Here is a 13867-nt window from a genome sequence, read left to right on the forward strand (position 1 = left end):
ATCCCATTAACGGGGGGCTTTTTCATTTATGTAATATCAAAAGGGATGAATCAAAACGGGACGGCCGGCACGTTTCTCCACCTTTTGAGACGGAAGATTGAAGTAGGCAGAGACGCGCGGAGGTGATAAAGGACACACGTCATTTATTCCAGCCAGCGATGAGAGTGCGACGACAAATGATTGACCTAATACGACGGTGACGCCCTAAATGTACACTGACTGTGATTATTCCGCCGGCGGGGGGTTAGACGAGTAGGTACTCTGGCAGGATTTCGGCGAAATCCTTGACGAATCCTATTAGTCGCAAGTCGCTTATTAAACCGGCCGCTAAAATGTACAGAACGAACCTGTCAGACAAACACTATACGACGAACGCCCCCCCCCCCCCCAAAAAAAAAAAAAAAAACTTTGCCGTCATTTTATTCCGTACATTTTGCGCGGATTTATCATATCCTGTGTGGGTTTGTCCAAACAATTCGATCCTGACATAAAATTGACAGGCTGGCGCCTCTCCATCATTTACCCTATAACTTCTTTTTTTAAATTGATTTTCTTCTAATGCCAACGCCCAATTAAAAACGAGTCTGGAGATTTCATTTTCCTTTTGTTGGACGTCGATTGAACTGAACTACTACATATTTGTGATTTCCATCCACTTGATGTAACCCTCCACAGTGGAATCCCCCGAACATTTTATTTCATCGTTTCCACGGGCAAGTACTGGAGCTATAGACATGTGCATATAGTGCGGGAGTGAGCGTGACGAAGTGAAAGCCCCAATTGAGACTATATGCAAAGCCCTTAACATTTAGCCAAAGCGGAGACGAGAGAGGCCGACAAAAGGTGGAAAACCGCAACCCTGCCGATTTTGACGGAGCACGTTCCTGTGTAGTACATACGTATACCATAGACGAGCTGGTGGCCGTTCGTCTATTCAATAGCCAATCAAATCATCAGTTCCGCTCGACAAATTACATCCCGTCAATCGGATGTCCGCTATTATATTTAAAAGCTGCGAAAACAGAAAATCCGATTTCAAATAAAATGGCGGGAATTTCGAAATTTTTGAGCGCAAATTATAAAAGTTCCGTGTCCACACAATGACCATGGCTTGCTATTATTACGCAGCTGCTTCTTTATTATTACACTAATGAATTGAATCGCCCTGACGTCGTTTGCCGGCGGCTATACGAGAGAGAGAGAGAGAGAAAATAAAAATGTGCACCTACCCTTGAATACACGATGGGATAGAATAAGAGGGGCGCCGTGATGACGTCCGCCCAAGACGTCAGTCGGTCAACAATTTCTGCGGGAATGATAACACACAAGAAAAAGACCTTAAAGGCATATAGATGAAGTAGGTATAGAGCCCTTAGTATATATACCTTAGACCCCACAACCAGTATGTTATTTCAAGTGAATTTTTTCACATAGTTGCTGGGGGGTTACGAAGTCATTCCCTCCTTTTAACTTCTTCTTCTTGGAGGCACGCAACTCCCGAAATGTCACGACGACGTTCTATTCACCTATCTACTCTCATTTCTCGAGTACATCACGGAGACACGTTGGCGGGATAGAAGCCCCGCAGCATCTCAGCAAAAGGCCCTAGATGTTTATAGCCTCTCTGCTACTGCCGCATTGTCGGTTATGTCAAAAGAATCAAGCGGAGGACGCCCGAGGACTCACCGGTCGTCTTCATACGTTTATCCAATCGATATAGTATAGAAGATATCCCGATGAATAAATATTGTACAAACCCGGGCTGAAAAGGCCTGCTGTTGGCTTGCTGTGATGCTGGCAAAGCTCAACAAAATGTTTTTTAAAAAAAGAATAAAAAGTTCCTCCAGGTCGATGGTGTTCAACCGCGCCTTTTGTCACGTACGGGACATGCTGGGAGGGTCTCAGAGTTTTCCAGCTCCAAGAGGCCCGCAGCAATCTGCATCCTCTGCTCCCAATCAGATTAAGTGAGTGGTCGCCGTCGAGTGCGGGCCGGTGTTATATAGGCAGAGAAGATGAGGTACGAAGGCGAGCAGGCAAAAATCGATGACTCTTCCCCGTCTAATAATAATATGCGCGGCTATACTCTCTCTCCTTTCTATCGATGTTATCATCTATGCAGTTTCGTCTTTGGCGTATTATGTATTTAGGTACATACTAGATGAAATTAAACAAGGATCTATAGATGCAGCCGTGCACAGATCGATGTCTGATGGAGAGTTATATATATGTACTATGCGGTACTATATAGTACGTTGGGTTGATGATGAAGAGAGTGGGGGGTCCTATCGATTTGGGAACGCACTCACGTATGACGTCAGACACACATGAACAAATAAGAGAAGAAAAAATCGCAAAGTCTGCGGTTTATTATTGCTTTGCGCTCATCACGAACTGAGGAAGGAGCGCGCGCGTGTGTGTATGAGGTAACTTTTGCAGTGCGTCGACAAATCAACAATAGAGGATATAGAGGTGCACCCTTTGTTTTCTTGAAATAAGGGTGGATATTATGGCTGTACTGTAAGACATTTGGGCTGGTTCGATCGGCTGTCCTTTGACTTTTTGACGTGTTACGTATAAAGGAGTGATATTTTTATTTTATTTTGGGGGGGGGGGGTGGAGGATAGGCAATATGACGATAAGCTAAAGCCCTATAGACTATTGTGGGTACAAGTTTATTGGTTTGGCTATGCGCTGGAGTGAAACGACAATAGTTTTATTTGTGTACCTTTTTATGTCTATAAGTAGACGATCCAGACATGTAGCGGGTGGATTTCCTGTATATGATATGTGCACAGCAGAGATATGGAATAATAAAAAAGTCTGTGTTTGATAATGTTGCGGTTTTTATTGTTGCAATAACAAGGCAAGTGTGTCAATAAAGGCGGAGGGGGATTTTCTTTTAATAGAAGACTCTCTGTGTCTATACTCACATCCATCCATCCATTTTGCCGGAGACGATATTCATGTGCGCACAACAACCTAAAGTACGAGATAATGAAATCGAAATATCTGAATGGCTGGCTGTAAATGGGATATAGAGAAAAAGGGTCATCGGGAGGTTGTATAATAATAGACATTCACTCAATGTGCCAACTCATTTCGACAGCGGGAAATGAGCGTCCCAACACCGGCCAACAACATTAAAAAAAAACAAATTGTTTTCTTATATTTCTTATTAGACTTACAGACCGGAGTAACTATATTTGCATTTTGTTATTCATTTGTCGTCATTAGATCGGAACTAAGTGCTAGTTCGGAGGTGGAGCGGAACTGATCAAACCCACTCAGTGTACAATTATTGCGCACGGAAATTGATTTGACTCTAAGGAATAATATAGCATAGATTTGATTAAAACTCCCTCATTTAATCTCAATAAATTTCATCGCTTATGGTCAGAAATCCGATGCCTTATATTCTCTTCGTTTCCTGTTTGACCTGTCGGCCATTGTTTTCCACATGCGACACGAAAAAGAATCGAGTTACTTTTCTTACTTTCTCCAGGCTGCTGTCCTCTTCTTCTTATGTCACGCAACTCTAATGAACCAACGACTATCCTGCGCCGTCCACTAATGATGAAGAGATATTAACATTGGTATGCCCCACCATCTATCTTGAACGCCATTACTCTGGTAAACTCACCTTAACTCTACGAATTTATCAATTGTCTTGTATAACTTTCAGAGATATTTATTTGGATAGTCTCCATCTATTTTTGAACCCCCCGCCGTTTCCGTTGATTGATGACCCCCCAGTTTACACAACCAACAGCACACGGCATCCAAACATGGCATCGCGAAGTACATCTATTTCTTCTTTTTAAATAGAGATCGGCCAGCACGGTGTATGTATATTGATCGGTGCTGTTGCCGAATGAAATGTTGCTGCCGTGTACAAGAGCAGGAACATGTTTATAGATTCAGCGCTGTCGGGTCCGTGACCGACTGATTTGTCCGTCTCACGTCTGTGCTGGACGCATTCGAATCTTCGATGACGTAGGCCAAAACGCTTTCAAAATATTTGTGCGGACGTGAATTTGGTTATAAACCTGAACGTCTCTATTGCCCAATCCTATAAATTTCTATATTGAATCAGAAATGTCAGGTGTCATTTATTCACTCGGCGTATTATACACGTACTAAGAAGGTTATCCCTTTTAGGAGTTGCGTGCCGTATTATTCCGGACCGGAAATTTGATTACAACCGGGCCCTATATAGGTACACATTGTGTTGCTCTGTGTACATATAGAGGCCCATATAATCTACGGAGGTCTCTCTACTATAACTGGGTTAATCACCAAAGTGGACAATAAAATATGAACGTTCAAAAATCGATGTATACGTTGGTTGTTGCGCCTATCTAACCCTGTGCAGAAGATTCCCTTGAAATGCCTAGAGCAAAGTGGAGCAACTGTCCCCTGCAGACGTGTGTCGTGTTAAACGCATGTCCACGCATATTTCCCGACATGATAAACTGGGTCTCCGAGAGCTTGTTCCACCCGCAATCCTCTACGCAAACATTTCTGTATACTATAAGGATATAACATCAGGGTCCTTCGTGTATAGGCCTACCCAATCTCTGCTCTACTTTCCTGATGTGCAATCAAAATGTTCTTTTTTCAAAATGCGGGTGCTGTGGACATCAAACAGTTCCATTAGAAACCCCAGTGCAGGTCAGGCCATTTGGGTTGACCATGGCCGAGATGGCCATCATCGATCACTTTCGCCAACACACAAAAAGATTATACGAATTTATTAAGGGCCGCCCCTCGGTTGGATATCTCAATATGTATAATATCTCTCTCCTGGAATTGCATCTAAGGTCGCTGGAATCAATACATGCTATATGACTATAAAAGAGAGAAACTCTAATAACCTTGTGGTAAAGGAAACGGGAAATTTAAAAAAAGTAAATTGTAAAACGATGAAACGTTGCGCACTACAACGCCAAAATAAAAACGGATCAAAGTAAAGTGCAGAGTTTCAAGTGCGCGCATATTGAACAACTGGATGTGGGGGGTTTTCTTGCGCATCCTATAAATGTACCCAAATGGATTTTTAAAAAATTGATCAGATTCCAGACGAATTCCATATACGTGTAGATTTCATTATTGATTTTACACTTGTGAAACAGGTTTTGGCACAGGTTTACTTTGATTGACAATCTATAAATACAAGAAGAACCATACCGCGCAGTTATAAATCAAGTTGCCGTTTGATTATGGATAGAGAGACTATTGCGATGGATTATTCTCTCTGCGTTTCAAGCACGGCCATCAATTATCGGCTCCTCTTCAAGTGAGTATTGCGTCATAACTTGTTCTTGGACCCATTGTTTTTCATTAGCCAAACTAATACACAAGCGCAGGGATGAATAATTAGATTCTGACATCTGTTCCCGATTAGAAAGAGAGATCGTCCATCTCCCGCGATTGGACCGGCTATTTTAGATGTGGCCAGAAATATACAAGAGCCGATTTGCCCCCCTATGTCACGTTAGATCTGATTATGAGAGTTTTAAGCGTATGTAGTAAAGAGTCTTCAAATCTCTCCTGGGTTATATAACTCAAACGCTTCTATTAAAGGCACTGGGCATTGGCTATATAAACATCTGGAAGGGGGTCGTCCAGCTGCCGGGCTGTGCTGGCCACACTGAATGTGTGTGTGCCGCACGGAGCGTTTTCTAGATAGTGGTCGGCCCTCAAGTTCAACCGTCTCAACAGTCGCCTTCTGTCGGGCGCCAAGTCAAGAACCCCCTGCCCGGTCCCGCTCAAAAACTGTTTTAATTCCCCGCTGTTATGTGTGTGATGTTTCATTCGTTTCGATACTAAGAAACAACACTCTTAGAAATACTGGGAAGAAAAATCTCTTATTAACAACTCCATCAGTTCAAAGTGTTATACACAAAACTCGCTGGCGTTATCGTCAAATGAACTCTGTTGTGTAACTACTGAGTCGACAACTTTTCTCGGCTTGTTTTGTTATGTTGTTGCTAGTGATTGATGTGTCCACTTGATTTTGCAATCTTTTCTGGAACGGATTATATAATCTCAACTCGCGCGCATAAGACGTCCAAGTTTTCTCCATACAAGTTGAATTTCCATCGCTCGATCGTCTTATTATATCATCATCTTCCAGTGAGACCGGATCCGGTTCTTTCGCTATACACAGACACGCTAGCAGGTTCGGAATATTCCATTTGAATTGTTAAACATTTCGCCATTTGCGCGCGCTCGCTGAATAATCAAAAAGTGTTGAGCGCGCTATTTTTGTTGCATGTACATTTCGATTAAGCTGGAACAGGCGGACTGTCAGGCACCAGATATATCTCTAGCCGTTTAATGTATAAATATTTAGTAGAGTTGGCTATGTTATTTTCAATATAGCGATGCGCCCAACTAGTCTTTGCTGTACATAAGACAAATAACGACAAGTCGGCTCGAGTGAGCCAAAAGATGTTGTAGTGGAGAAGAAGAAGAAACAGGGGCCGGACGTACAAAGTCCATGACAAGAAGGATGCGCTAACCCAACAGGAATGAAAGGAAAGGAAGAAATTGGGAAGAAGAAACATCAAGAGAGAAATCGTTAGACTGCTGGCCAGCTGGCCAGCATTGATGAGTATGCAACAGGGCAGTCTAAGCTCTAGCAGCAGCAAGCTCGAGAGCCCGGCCATGCATACTTAATAGGTCATACTTCCCGTTAAATATTGCCGGGCCGCATGGCGCTCCGCCTATATAAGCGTATGTGGTTCCTGGTAGTATATCCTAAAAAAGCTTGGTGTGTTTTCTCCATATAAGAAACTACCGGCATTCCATAACGAAAGAAAGAAAGAAAAAAAGAAAAAGGTCGGAATATACAGAGACAAAACGAGCGGCCCAGCAGTCATCAACCGATGTGCTGGCCGCAGAGACCAGAATTTTTTGAAAAAAAAAAGAATCCGGTTTAGACCAATACGAAAATAAGCAGCCGGGAATACAAGTGGTATCCATCTAAAAACCCTATACAGTGAGGAGAAACTTTGACTTTTGGACGTGTGTTTGTATAGGGTCGGGAGTTCATTTTTCCTCTATGGGCTAGACCGTGATAGTATAAATAAAAAAGTTCCAGCACATTCAATCTTGAGACTTGTATAAGATAAGAGTATAGGGAGGTGTGTGTACGTGCCACCCATTCAAAAAACAAAAAAAAAGTTTTCGTCGTTCTTTTTGGTTGTTGTTGGACATTTGTGTCTTTTGTTTTATCTAATGTGGAAGAACCTTGGAAGAACACATTGGGGACCAACCGATTGTTTTCGTCGTTATCTCCCCGGCTGTTGTCTATTGTCTTTTTGTTTCACAAATTCAATGCCAGCACAAAAACGAAAACAAGGCAAACGAAGAAGAATAATAATCACCAGGTGATTAAATTAAGGTGAAAAGGAGAGTTGTGTGTGTCTTATTCATCTGTGCTGCATTATTAACGGGTATATAGAAAAGAGGTCGGCGGGATATAAGAAAAGATGTCCATTTGGGGATGATTCTACCGGACCATCTTCCCAAAAACAGAAAGAAAGAAACAAATGGCTTTTCTCCCAAAAGAAACACATCAGAAAAGGTTGGAAAGCGCGCACGGGGATGGAATAATCATAAAAATAGAATAAGGAGGAGAAGGAAGAAGAGGTGGCGTGTGTGTTGCGCAATAAGCCATTTCACACCCACGTGATTTTTACGATTACGACCTGCCATAAGTTATAACATTTCAGCGTTTTATTTTATTTCCTTTTTCCTTTTTGCCAATGCTGCTGCTGGGCTGCCATAAACCACGTAGAAGTAACCGCTCGACCTTTGGTCAATATATCTGCGCAGAAACCGCAACAAAAGTTTTGTTGCGGAGCTCTTATTTGGGAAAGAGACTGCATGAGAACACACGACGTGTGAAATATTCTGGTCAAGTCGTCCAAAAAAAAAGAATACTTTCGCCATATTCCATCATCACACTTTGACTTTCAGCGAAAATTTCTCGATTTTTCTCCGCTTTTTTTGACATTTTTGGAATGATGGATAATATATTCCTGTTCAGATTTGGATCTCAATCGCCGACATTTCGTTTGATTTCACAATAAGACGACTGTGGGGAGGGACCTTGAATCTGCTGGGGGAAATCAAAACTTGTTGATTCGTTTGACCTTTTTGGAAGGATGAAATTATAAAAGAGACTGGGTCATTTCCATATAGCGATAGCTTCGAATGGCTCTATCTGTTGACTTGGCATTATTATTAATTGAGGAATCTGTTACGTAAAAGGGCTGATGATGTTGTTGTTGTTCTTATTCGCGCAAAATAGGAAATGATAACAACAAACAGCGCAGCCCCAAAAGTCTTCATTTTCCCAACTCTGACCTTCGGTTTTGCTGCTGTTGCTGCTGTGAAAGTTGCCTAGCTATCCGTTATCGCATTTGCAATAATAATTCATTCGTGTAAATTCATTCCGACTGACAGTCATTGTCATCGTAACGACGTAAACCGCAAGGTTTCCTTCAAAACAGGAAAAATGGCAGCAGCGCATTCACTGTAGTCACTACTACCGTTGGTGATTTCACGTAAACGCATCGCACCATAACCAATACACAATTTTATGCTAATTTTAATGAGCTGAAACTGCGGGTCCATAATAATCGGAAACCTTGAAAATTGACGTTTCAATGGATATTATTCCTTATACAACAACTCGTTGGCCTTTGGGCTGGGAATAAAAAATCTTCCTTGTTCCTCCAGTGATTTTCTTACGTCATAATCATCGATAACAGTATGTAACACATTTGTGCGCGCAATTTGAATAATCGCAATCATAATAATAATAATAAAAAACCATTTCATTTTGATTTGTTAGTTGTATCATATAGATACTTTCGTCTAACCTTTATTACCTTGTCAAAAGATTTGTACGTTTATTTTTTCCCCACGTGAAGAGGAAACTGTGAATCCCGAGCGTCGAGCTTAAATAGTCCCGCGGTTAAATATAGCGTCGTTCGAATGGCAGCAGCAGCAGCCCGAGATTTTTTTTTTTTTTTTTTCGTTTAGAAAATATTCAATGTCTTGTGGAGGGGGGATTACGTACAAACTAGAAGAGCCGCAAGGATTTCTTCTCACTGCTGCAAAGCGGAGCCCCGGAGGAATTTGGGGAATAACAAAATTTTGTTTTTTTCCTTTTTGCTAACGTGAACGAACGTTATATATATCTAATATGCTACTGCTATATAGCCTTTGGTAATAGTGAACGTCAGCTGACACTGAGTTAACCCCCCCTGGTACTCATCGCCCAACATCTGTCAAGGCTTTAGATCTGGACTGAGTTGGATCTCACACGTACCATATTTCATCCGCTCGGCAACAAACTCTCCGATCCATTTGATTTAAACTTCTGCTTCCCCAGTGGAAATAATTTTTTCGCACAACAAGGATATGGCGAAAGTGTGTCCTTCGTGATGTAACGCAGACGCTGTATATGCAAATTGAAAAATGTGTGTACACACACACAAAACGATGGATGCTTTTGAAAGCGTCGCCGGAAGGCCCCCAAAGAAGAAAGGAAATGTTTGAAACAACAACAACAACAACAAGAGTGATGGGCAATAAAAATAAAACAAAAGTTGTGTACTGTGTGTACACATGTCCGGTATAAGATATTTCACGTGCCGGGGAAAATCAAATTTATTTGAGGCGGCATCGTCTTTTATCCGGAATAAAAAAAAGAATAAACCACCGGCCGATTTCTTATCGCAAATATGCTGGGCGTATTATACGGCGTGCTCTTTTGCCTTTTTGATTGATTTATATATTCACGGCGGTTGTGTAAAACGTAATGAAAAACGAGCGGAATACTATAGCTTAAAGAAAGATTTTCGGTTTGTTTTGTGTGCTGCCAATCACACCAACGATTGAAACTGTCGACAAAACAAATAGATGTAGAAATTGGATTTGAATGAAAACAATCGCTCGAGCCACACACACAACAACAGTCACGTCAATTTGAATTCCATCATCTGGCGCGGTTAAAATCGGTAAAATCGTTACTTGTATTTTTGGGGATGATTGACGGCGGTGAATGGCGTGTGTTGATTTTTCTATTCATTTCCATCTTGTAATTGAATAATCAAAAGCAAAGAGATCGATCAGTTACCGGGGGCGACATTATTTTATCAGCCAACTTTTATTTCAATTATAATAATAATTGATAACATTAGAGCTCTACGCTCTACTATATAGTATTCTTTGTACCCTAGTCTATAAATGGATGGGGAGTATAATATAGGATGTATCGATCAACGCTGCCCAGCTGCTGGCGGGCATAACGTGTTATTTGTCCGCTATATAAATTTCTGACAGTCTCACACTTTATTTCGACACTTTTTCTTTCTGTACATTCGTTTCCTATTTATTGGCTGTAATTAATTCCGCATTATTACCGCAGCTATATGAGCGATGGACGTGGTACTGGCGGGAATAATTATTCCATTCAATTGGAGCGGCCGTTCGTGATGGGCTACAGGCAGAAAATATGTTGATAACTATCCCGCCGATCTTATATAATTTCTCGGAAAAAAAATCATCGGTTATAAAATGACGAACCGAAATGAATCCGGTTGGTGCGTCCCGAAATTATTATGTCACAGAATATTTGTCGGGATCGTTGAAGACGCTCATTTCGCCATGCAACTCTTTTTTAATTAATTTCCTGCAGCATATCAAGTCGGACCCAAAATATAGAGAAAGTCTGGGGAATTTCATTTCCTTTTGTTAGCGATTATGCAATCTATATTCCGCAATAATGGCAGCTCGATGAAATTCAACCGAACTTTGATTCTTTTATATATTTAGTTTTGATTCTTCCCCTTATAGAAATATAAATGTGGCGAATGCTCTTGCTGCGCAATTCTCTCTGCTCACCCGTCCGTTTATATGAATGGAGAGAAAAGGGCCATCGACACAAAAGGTAACGAGCTGGAAATGGACCGCGTGTGCTTGGGACCAGCCCAGCAGCCAAAGTCGTCTCGTACAATTCATATATAAAAGGCCATCAATGGCTTGGCTATACATGCGGCTGCTGCTGCTGCTATGTACTGGAATGACGCCAGAAATCAATTCCCTTTCATCTATTGAGAGCAGAGACGCGGCTGACCCGAGTCAACGCGTCCCATATCTCATTGTGTGTGTGTGTGTGTGTGTGTGTCTATTCTTTTATCTGACCGCAGACTCTTCGTCCAGCTCTGGCCGGGCGTCCGCGGGAAGTTCCCGACATAAAAGGGGTGGGGGGCCGGAATAAAAGCGCAAGCATAGCGCGCTGGATGCTGATTGAACATCAGAAGCCAAGCTGTGTACATGCCCTCACTATATGTAATAATAATAATAACCATCACCCGTTTTGTGTATGATGTTGCCAGTCCAACTTATATTGACTCTGAGACACTGTCACCCCGGCGGGTATATGTCTGTTGGCCATTATATATGAGCAAAGGAAATCAATGTCGGTCCGAGTCATTCAAGCGGGCGCGCTGACGAGTCCGTTGCCAATTGATGTGGTAAAGGTCAGCACGGGGACAGACAGCAGAGATACAATCAGCAATAGGGCCATAGTGATTGTACTAATATACCGTCGGGGTTAGGATATACGAAGAATCGACTTGGCATTTGGCCAAGTTGATGGCCCCCAACTTTCTGGGGTTAGACAGTCGGTCGGAATTCACGTGTCTCTAAGTAGATGGAACGACAACAAAAGAGAAGCGATAGTCTGTGACTGTTGTTATACAAGTTTTCGGACGTCAGATAGTGTACTTGGAGAGACTTGTATGTCTTGTTGGTTATCGCAAAACGACAAATCGATTTCAGCAGTTCCAACTGAAAATTCAGGCAGAATGAAAGACATTTCTGGACATGTCCGTTGGAGAACCGATTGATTCTTGTATTGTGCCAACTGTTATATCGTCAAGCGTGTACCGTTCGAGGTAATAAGACACTTAAATGTAGAGCAAAAATTCCCGAAAGTATTTGGGCGCAGTTTGGGCGTAACATGGCTAAACTTTTAGAGGATAACTTTATAGATTGTCCCTCGCACGATATAACGACGATAAGATTTCCTAATCTCAATTTAATTGGCAGGCGATATACCAGAAAATAAAGGTTGTTCCTTTATATAGACTTATCTTAACTGCCATCGGGAAACTCGGGTAATCCCAAATGTTCATTTAGGAAATTATTTTCGGAAAATTAAATGTTTGAATATTATTACGGCCCTCGTATAGAACATGCTAATAAGCCTCATCTATATTTTACAGCTTTATATTATCTCGAGCCGAGATGCATAAAGCTGTAAAATCCCACCCGAGATTCTCGGGTCTATAGGTAAATAGGTATTTAAGGGCGTGTCCAAATAAGACGATCATATCTCCCAATAAAGGCTCAAAAAGAAAATGTACCGACGTGTGTAGTCAAGAAAAAATTGAGTTGGTTGCCGGTGGAAAGAATCCAAATGATACGACATCAACAGGAAATAGCCGAAAGTAAAAAAAAGTTGCATAAAGGGGGCTCTCTATTATATTTATATTGCCGATGTGAAAAAGAAAAAATGTTATGTAAGAAGACGAGAAATAACATGAAAAGAAAATCAGCGTCTATATTTCGACACTCGGCAAAATCAGAAAAATGCGAGATCTTTCGGAGTGGAGAGTTGTGTTCACTTGTAACATTATTTTTCTATTCGCCTTATTCAATAATTCTCTTGTTCACACAGCGTCCATATAGTGCCTACTACTACTACAACAAGGATCACAATAAAAATAGTATATTGCCTTCTATTTTGGGCATCTGTGTATAGCGGTCGACGAACCCTTGCTCGCCATCATCCATCAACTGCGACTAGTGGGTTCAGTGCCAATAATATCTCTCCACTGTACAATGTACGGTAGAGAACTAGATCTAACATCGCGATAGAATAGACAATAAGAAAAATAACAACAACGTCAAAGATGGCAGCCGAGTAAGGGGGTCATCGGAGGTTATAGAGTGGGGGGAAAGACATTCACTCAATGTGTCAACTCGTCTCCGTTCATCTTCGACAGCGGGAAATGGGCGTCCGCTCCTAGGCCATCCCCCATCCCACTATCGAGCCGATTGTTTTCCTTATTATCTAGTCGCTGAATGAGCCGCAGTAACTCATAGAAATACATTTGGATTTTTCCTTGTTTGTTTGCCATCATTAGATCGGAAGGAAATGCGTGAGAGACTATATCTATCAAAGGAGAAACGAAATGATAAGAAAACAGCTGAGTAAATGGCGTCCTGATGCGCATCGATAAATTGATTGGCCAACAAAAGAAATAGCTCTGATGTGAACATCGGCAGTTGTATATACAACTGCCTATGTTTACTCATAACAAATATTATAGTCGGTTACGTAAAATCTCGGTTGAACACACACTCTACGCTGACCTACTTTCGACCAATCAAAATGCGCATTGATTTACGTAACATAATCCAAACAAAGTAATAATGGTCGAATAAGAGATAAGCCAAAGTGAAAGAAAAAGTAAGTTACGCAATAAATGTCGTGGTTGCTTCTTTTATATTGACTTTGATTTGACCGTCACTCACGTGCCGGTTTGCAAATTTCGACTATGGCGAATTCGTTCATTTCCCGTATCGGTTGCGGTAACCAGACTCACGCCGGCATATTATATCGTTCATTTCATATTGGTTTTGCTGGGGGGAGCTTTTGGCAGTTTTGTTGCTGGGTGTTGATATTGGTTTCTATCGCGTCTTGTTTTTTTTTTGGTTTTTCCCGCTTCGCTTGTTGTTTCCATCGAGATCGTTCATACCGTTTAGCGTTTACGGATTG

At 41.6% G+C, this 13867-nt stretch overlaps 1 protein-coding gene across 3 annotated transcripts in view; it reads left to right on the forward strand.

Moving 5' to 3' along the window:
* The first annotated feature begins 5738 nt into the window (after positions 1-5738).
* LOC124315195 (probable G-protein coupled receptor No9) overlaps positions 5739-13867 on the forward strand; it is a 32637-nt gene continuing 24508 nt past the window's right edge. For all 3 annotated transcript variants that reach the window (XM_046780693.1, XM_046780694.1, XM_046780695.1), the window contains exon 1: positions 5739-6181. The gene's annotated coding sequence lies outside the window, so the exon portion shown is untranslated. The remainder of the gene's footprint in view (positions 6182-13867) is intronic.

This window comes from Daphnia pulicaria, chromosome 11 (genome assembly GCF_021234035.1).
Source record: "Daphnia pulicaria isolate SC F1-1A chromosome 11, SC_F0-13Bv2, whole genome shotgun sequence".
Classification (NCBI taxonomy): Eukaryota; Metazoa; Arthropoda; class Branchiopoda; order Diplostraca; family Daphniidae; genus Daphnia; species Daphnia pulicaria.